Consider the following 9,031-nt stretch of genomic DNA (forward strand, 5'->3'; position numbering starts at 1 on the left):
GTCTAGTAAGTAGAAATAATTTTTACATTATTTTATTTTAAATTTTTTCCGAATCAATTGTTTGAAATTTAATTACAACACTTCATCATCAGTCTTAATAAATTAATGTAATCTATTTATTAAATTTCTCTTTCTTTTGTTACAGAACATCCCGCAGGTTACTATGGGGACTATAACCCAGATTTGGTTGTTAACCACGCTGGGTTAACCGAAGAGGAGGTGGACCACCTCCTCACCCAAATTCCCGCGGGCACCTTCGAGTGGGTTTCCCTTATTAACATCTATCTGCGACTGGAACCGCCCCCATCCCTTGGAGGTTATTTTGATATTTTTACCGTGGGGCGCTTGACCGCCGCGATAGACACCGATGAGGAGCGGGGTATAATTGACATTTGGGTATGGGTACATTAAACCTCATACATGTTGGATCGTTTTATGATGTTCATAGCGTTTTTTATGATGTTCATAGCGTTAGGTTTGGCTTAAAAACTGCAATTAAAAATTTATTTAGGTGTATGACTTTTTTAGTTTAAGTATGTAGTTTGTTTTATGTATAATAAAAAATAATATTCATTCTGATTATTTTTGTGATCTTATTTCCTGTCTAACGTTTTTTTCTTGTAAATTTATGAATCAAAAATTTTATAAATATCCAGTTGTATTTGATTATTAATTTATCGTTACAATCATTTTCCCCAAAAAATTTATATCCAATAGTTTACAAACAATATATACATTTCTAATAGTTAAAACACATTTATACATCTTTTATAAAAAAAGTGGATTTGTTTAATTGAAATAGGTAAAAATTCATATCCAAAACCTTAATTAATTACTGGGCGGTTAACATTTTTTACCAAAAGATTTTGAAGAATTTACAACAATTTATCATAAACCCTCAACAGATGATATAGTAATTATTGTAAAAGCTGAAGTTTATATTTTTTTCATTATCTACTTTTAGATTTAAAACTAATTATCCGAAATCTATAAGCGAAGAATTTAAAATATCAAGTCCAATTTCGGCAGCGATAACAACTTACTCAGGTGGTATTTATCTTTTTCTCAGAGATAATACATATATTACATTATCTAGTTGCATCTCTGGATATAATGTTCCTGGTTTAACAAACGAATTATTTGAAGGTGTTCCTAATAAAATAACAAGGACATTTAGATATTTAAACGGAAAGCTGTACTTTTTTAATGAAAATAATTACTTTGAATATGATGAGTTTACTAAGAGTGTCATACAAGCGGGACCTAAAACTTTATCTATATTTAACATTAATTGTCCGCGAGAACCCATCTTAATTCAATTGAAAAAATTATCTTTTAAAAAGATTATTACACACAATGCAGTCCTGGTTGAAAATTTAACAGATTATACTCGTGAAGAAGATAGTTGGTGTAGTTGGTGTATTCATCAGTGTTTGTTTACAGTAAGTTTATATTACAACTTAATAAAACGTTCTTTCTAAACATCTAATTTAAACATCTAATTTCAGCTTCAGACCTACAAAAGTTGTGCCAAAAAGACGCATCGTAAGTTTATCGAAAATATTGACTTCGGCACAAGTTCTTCATCCACAAATTCTTCCGATTCAGACTACTGAATTCTTCTCTAAAACCAACATAAATAATCTTTTTTTGGTAAATTCTTTAATTTTTTAAATTTGTTTACCACATTTGATTGCTAAAAATGTGTTTAATTTTTTAGGAAAATTTTTATCAAATTTTTATCAAACAAAAAGTGCGTCACAAAATTCCTACGATAAGGTAAACCACAAAATTAGTATTAAATCATATTTTATTTCATTTTTATTTTTTAGGAAAGCGTGTTATCTGTTAACCGCAAAAATTGATTATAAAAGTTCCGTTTTTTACACATTTCACCAGTTTTATTAAAACTATCTTTGTGAGAAGTTGTATGTGCTCCGCTGTGTATTTTTGCATTTAAATTTCAAAGGATTCTGTAATGGCTGATCAACTATTAAATCTGAATAAAATTGCTGCCTGTGAATATACTGATACATATGTCAGTGCCAACGATTTGGAAGTGAACAAGAAATATAAAATCATCAATTTAACCAAGGCAAACACACAACATGGGGTTATGATGGTAGCATATCTGGACAACGTCGGTAAAGTTTTTTTACCTAAACGACTAACAGCAGTTATGAATGATACCATAATTACGACACTAATGGAAGGACTCGGATCTTATTTGATTTATATGGGACGTAAGCAAGCTAATGGAAATCAGGAACATGATGCCCACATTTTTAATTTCGAACGTATTGTTCACGAAGATTAATGTAAAATTTTTTGGTAAGTGTCATGTTCACCTCTATTTAAAAAACTAATTTATGATTTTTTTCAGGTTTCCAAAATAGACAGCACTATCCACTCTACCTACCTGAGGTTCGACTCCCCATGGAAGGAACAACAACAACAACAACTTTTTTTGCATTATATTTTAAACAAATAACAAAATAAACTTGGTGCGCAACAGACAAGTTAGGCAAACAACATTACAAAAATAAAAAACTACATATACTAGGTTTTTTTTCCTTATCGATAAAATAATGACTTTCCTTTATTAGTTATTAGTGACAAGCGCGATGATTTTCTGATATTTTGCTTAACTCAATACAGCATGTATTGTATATATACTTCATGTATTCACAATTGCACATTTCAAAAATCATATATTCAAAATTTCACAACCCCAAAAACCAAAAATTTCACAACCCCAAAAAGCTACTACTACTACTACTACTACTTGTTTTCTTGGTTGCATATTCGCAAACGGGCGGGGGGTGTGTTTAAAAAAAAAAAATGGAGGCCAGCGCCATCTTTGATTGACGGCTGCGCTGACGGCAGCGCCATCTAGCGAAAAGTTTGCAGACCGTGGCGCCATCTAACGTGAGAATTTAGGCGGAATTTGTGACGACATCGGCGCTACCAACATTACACCCAATATTAATTTTTAAATAAATTAAAATTTTGGCGCCATTTTTTTTAACAAACAAACATGGCCGACTAATTTCAAATATTAATTTTGAAATAATTTAAATTTGGCGCCAATTTACCATTAAACAAAAATGACCGCCGCCGACTTTCAAACTTCCAAGATGGCGACGATTATTATTATTATTATTATTATTATACTACATAAATATATTTGCATCATCACAAATGGCGTCAGTCGGCCGCAGGCCGGCTGACCAGCTGGTCGCAGGCCAGCGAGCTGCGATTACGCGCTTGCGTCTGCGGCTGACTGACACAATTTTCACACATGCGCAGTAGAGGGAGGTGGAGGTGGTTTTTGAACCGGCTATCTCTATCTACTACTTTAGTAGAGGAAAAAGGAGATGACATAAAAGTCACTGAAGTTTTTAGAGTCGTTTGTAAATGCTGCATTTCCGTCTTCGACGACAGGTACTGAACAAAAATGTAATTCAGTTTTCAATGTTTGAGACGAAGACGAAAATGCAGCTTTTACTGTCACCTCCTTTATCTTCTAAGTAAGTATTGGACCCAATAAATTAAGTGTATTTTAAATCACAAGACATTTTCTGTTAAAACACATTTTTTTTTAATTATTAATTATTTTTAAACTTATATCTCGCTTATGGTTAGTTCTACATGAAAAATGCAAAGAAGTATTTTGTAGGAAATTTTATCACCTTTAATTTTGGTGAAAAGGTAAAAATTGATAGGTGTAACTGTTTTCGAGATATAAGCAAAAAACAAAAAACTGTTATCTTAATTACGCGCTTGCATATAAGCAAATTTAGTACTACTAGTATTGTTATTATAAATGTATAGAAATAAATATATAAATATAAATATAAATATATAAATTAATATAAATAAATGTATTATAGATTGCCTAAAAACACAGATCACACATGATCTTTTGCATAGAAATGAGAAAACGCTCATATAACACAAAATAAGCTTTATTTTTGCTTAGAAAACTAAGATTACTTTTATTACTACTATTATTATTTTTAATATTATTATTATTATTACTATTATTTTTGTTATTATTATTACTATTATTATTATTATTATTATTATTAATATTATTATTATTAAAAACCGATTATAACTTTTGTATAGTAAATGTTTTTATACCAGTTTTAAAATGAGTTATTAATTTTAAACAATTTCTTGCCTAAAAACACAGATCACAGATGATCTCTTGCATAGAAATGAGAAAACGCTCATATAACACACAAAATAAGCTTCATTTTTGCTTAGAAATCTAAGCTTACTTTTATTAAGCTACTATTATTATTATTTTTATTATAATTATTATTATTATTACTATTATTATTATTATTATTATTATTATTATTATTATTATTATTATTATTATTATTATTATTATTATTATTATTATTATTATTATTATTATTTCATTTATTACTGTTATTATTATTATTATTATTATTATTATTATTATTATTATTAACTTTTGTATAGTAAATGTTTTAATACCAGTTTTAAAATGAGTTATTAATTTTATTCAATTTCTTGCCTAAAAACACAGATCACAGATGATCTCTTGCATAGAAATGAGAAAACGCTCATATAACACACAAAATAAGCTTCATTTTTGCTTAGAAAACTAAGCTTACTTTTATTACTATTATTATTATTTTTATTATTATTATTATTATTATTATTGTTATTATTTTTCTTATTATTATTATTATTATTATTATTATTATTATTATTATTATTATTAATATTATTATTATTAAAAACCGATTATAACTTTTATATAGTAAATGTTTTTATACCAGTTTTAAAATGAGTTATTAATTTTAGAAAATTTCTTGCCTAAAATCACAGATCACAGATGATCTCTTGCATAGAAATGAGAAAACGCTCAGATAACACAAAATAAGCATCATTTTTGCTTAGAAAAACTAAGCTTTAATTTAGAAAGAAATTCATTATTATAAGTATTATTATCATTATTATTATTATTATTATTATTATTATTATTATTATTATTATTTCTTTTGTTACTATTATTATTATTACTATTATTATTATTAACTTTTGTATAGTAAATGTTTTTATACCAGTTTTAAAATGAGTTATTAATTTTAGACAATTTCTTGCCTAAAAACGCAGATCACAGATGATCTCTTGCATAGAAATGAGAAAACGCTCATATAACACAAAATAAGCTTCATTTTTGCTTAGAAAACTAAGCTTACTTTTATTACTTATATTATTTTTATTATTATTATTATTATTATTATTATTATTATTATTATTATTATTACTATTATTAGTATTATTATTATTATTATTATTATTATTATTATTATTAAAAACTTATATTAAACAGACAGAAAACGTCGTATTCTGACACAAAAAAACGAATTACGTTATAGACTTGACGAGAACGGCGTATTTCGGACTCTTATAGGACTCTTATAGGGTCAAAAAGTATCAGTTTGGATTAAAATAAATTATTTTTGTGGACTCTCAGTCTGAATTGTTCATCAGTTCAAACAAAAACGGCTTATTTTAGACGATCTTTTGCTTTGAACAAGAAAACTTACATCGAACAGACTAAAAACGTATTAATCTGGCATAAAAGAGCAATTTATGTATCACTTTAGATAAAGGCAGCTAATCCTATTCGTTTCATTGCTTAAAATAGACAATATTGTTAATAAATCTAACAAAAACGCTGTATTCTAGCACAAAATACTAATTACATTATAGTTTCGACGAGAATAGCTTATTTGGAATGATTCTATGCTTCCAAACGAGTAAATTTTTATTAAACAGATGCCAAACATCATGTTTTGTCCTATAAAGACATTTTATATTGCAGTTTGTATTAAAACAAAATATTTTCGTTGATTCTTTGTTAGAAGCAGCAAACCTAACATTAAAGAATCTGAAAACTTTGTATTCGGACACAAACCACTGAATTTTGTATCAGTTTAGACAAAAACGGTTGATTTGCGACAATATTTTGCTTTGAACAAGAAAACTTATATCAAACTGACTAAAAACGTCTTATTTTAGCACAAAACAAAAGATTTGCGTTATAGTCTTAAAGCTGATTCATGCCACAGTTTGGATAAAAACCAATTATTTTTAATTCATTGTTACAAACAAGAAACCTTACATCAAAGAAACTGAAAACCCCTTATTCAAGCACAGAAATTCGAATTACGTTTCAGTTTGGACAAAAACTGCTTATTTTAGACGATCTTTTGTCTTGAACACGAAAACATTAAAAAGATTAAAAACGTCTTATTCTGGCTGAAAACTGCAAATTATATATTACTCTAGATAAAAGCAATTTATCCTGATTACTCCTTTACTTAGAATAGAGTAAACTTGTATAAAATTTAATGAAAACTTTAAATTTCGTCTCAAAGAAATAATTTGCGTTATAGTTTTGACCAGCACTGTTTATTTCAAACGAATTTATGATTCGAAACTAATGAACTTTTATGGGGCAGATGCAAAACCACATATTACCATATAAAGCGTTGTTTTAAAGCAAAGTATTACCTTTTGCAACAAGAAATTTCACGTCAAAGAAACTGAAAACTTCGTATCCATGCATAAATATCGAATTACGCATCAGTTTAGCCAAATACAGCTTATTTTAAACTATTCCTTGCTATAAACAAGAAAAATTTTATCAAGCATATTGAAAACGTCTTATTCTCGAAAATAAGAGCAAATTATGTATCAGTTTTAACAAAAGCGGATTACTCTGTTTGATTCTATGCTTAGAGTAGAGTAAACTACTATAAAACGTAATGAAAACTCTATATTCAAGCTCAAAAGAACAAATTACGTTATAGTTTTGGCAAAAAAAAATATTTCGGACGATTACATACTTCGAAGTAAGCAAACTTTAATTGAACAAGTGCAAAAGCTAATACTTTGCTTTAAAATAACGATTTATGTGGTAATATGGTATTTTGCATCTGTCCTATAAAAGTTTACTCGTTTCGCTCCATTGAATCATTCGAAATAAATTATTTTGACACAACAACAACGAAAATAATTTGTTTTTGTTTAAACTGTAACATAAGTCGCTTTTATAAAACGAACTAAGACGTTTGGCATCTGTTTAGTGAAAGTTTTCTCGTTTGGGAGCATAAAATCGTTTGAAATTAACAGTTCTGGTCAAAACTATAACGTAAATTATTTCTTTGTATCACTTTAAAGATTTGCGTTATAGTCTTGACGAGAACTGTTAATTTCAAACGATTCTATGCTTTGAAACCAGTATACTTTCACTGAACAGAGGCAAAACGTCTGATTTCGCCTTTAAAAAACGATTTATGTTACAGTTTAGATTAAAACCAATGATTTTCGTTTATTCATTGTTACAAACAAGAAACCTTACATCAAAGAAACTGAAAACCTCTTATTCAGGCCCAGAAAATCAAATTACGTTTCAGTCTAGACACAAATTGCTTATTTTAGACGATTCTTTCTTTTGAACACGAAAACATAAATTAAAAAGATTAAAAACGTCTTATTCTGGTTCAAAACTGCAAATTATATATTACTTTGGATAAAAGCAGTATATCCTGATTACTCCTTTGCTTAGAATAGAGCAAACTTGTATAAAACTTAATGCAAACTTTAAATTTCGTCTCAAAGAAATAATTTACGTTATAGTTTTGACCAGAACTGTTAATTTCAAACGATTTTATGCCCCCAAACGAGAAAACTTTCACTAAACAAATGCCAAACGTCTTAGTTCGTTTTATAAAAGCGACTTATAATACAGTTTAAACAAAAACAAATTATTTTCGTTGTTGTTGTGTCAAAATAATTTATTTCGAATGATTCAATGGAGCGAAACGAGTAAACTTTTATAGGACAGATGCAAAATACCATATTACCACATAAATCGTTATTTTAAAGCAAAGTATTAGCTTTTGCACTTGTTCAATTAAAGTTTGCTTACTTCGAAGTATGTAATCGTCCGAAATATTTTTTTTTTGACAAAATTATAACGTAATTTGTTCTTTTGAGCTTGAATATAGAGTTTTCATTACGTTTTATAGTAGTTTACTCTACTCTAAGCATAGAATCAAACAGAGTAATCCGCTTTTGTTAAAACTGATACATAATTTGCTCTTATTTTCGAGAATAAGACGTTTTCAATATGCTTGACAAAATTTTTCTTGTTTATAGCAAGGAATCGTTTAAAATAAGCTGTATTTGCCTAAACTGATACGTAATTCGATATTTATGCATGGATACGAAGTTTTCAGTTTCTTTGACGTGAAATTTCTTGTTGCAAAAGGTAATACTTTGCTTTAAAACAACGCTTTATATGGTAATATGAGGTTTTGCATCTGCCCCATAAAAGTTCATTAGTTTCGAATCATAAATTCGTTTGAAATAAACAGTGCTGGTCAAAACTATAATGTAAATTATTTCTTTGAGACGAAATTTAAAGTTTTCATTAAGTTTTATACAAGTTTGCTCTATTCTAAGCAAAGGAGTAATCAGGATAAATTGCTTTTATCTAGAGTAATATATAATTTGCTGTTTTCAGCCAGAATAAGACGTTTTTAATCTTTTTAATGTAAGTTTTCGTCTTCAAAACAAAGGATCGTCTAAAATAAGCAGTTTTTGTCCAGACTGAAACGTAATTTGAATTTCTGTGCCTGAATAAGGGGTTTTCAGTTTCTTTGATGTAAGGTTTCTTGTTTGTAACAATGAATTAACAAAAATATTTGGTTTTTAACCAAACTGTGGCATGAAACAGCTTTAAGACTATAACGCCAATCTTTTGTTTTGTGCTAAAATAAGACGTTTTTAGTCAGTTTGATATAAGTTTTCTTGTTGAAAGCAAAATATTGTCGAAAATTAACCGTTTTTGTCTAAACTGATACAAAATTTGGTGGTTTGTGTCCGAATACAAAGTTTTCAGATTCTTTAATATTAGGTTTGCTGCTTCTAACAAAGAATCAACGAAAATATTTTGTTTTAATACAAACTGCAA

At 28.0% G+C, this 9,031-nt stretch overlaps 1 long non-coding RNA gene across 1 annotated transcript; it reads left to right on the forward strand.

The window, feature by feature from the left end:
• Positions 1–1,638: 1,638 nt before the first annotated feature.
• On the forward strand, positions 1,639–2,562 carry LOC135267884 (uncharacterized). Its single transcript, XR_010336251.1, has 4 exons — positions 1,639–1,653; positions 1,721–1,779; positions 1,833–2,331; positions 2,384–2,562. It is a non-coding gene; the product is annotated as an uncharacterized LOC135267884 (long non-coding RNA).
• Positions 2,563–9,031: the final 6,469 nt, after the last annotated feature.

Source organism: Tribolium castaneum, unplaced genomic scaffold, assembly GCF_031307605.1.
Source record: "Tribolium castaneum strain GA2 unplaced genomic scaffold, icTriCast1.1 ptg000116l, whole genome shotgun sequence".
NCBI classification, from domain to species: Eukaryota; Metazoa; Arthropoda; class Insecta; order Coleoptera; family Tenebrionidae; genus Tribolium; species Tribolium castaneum.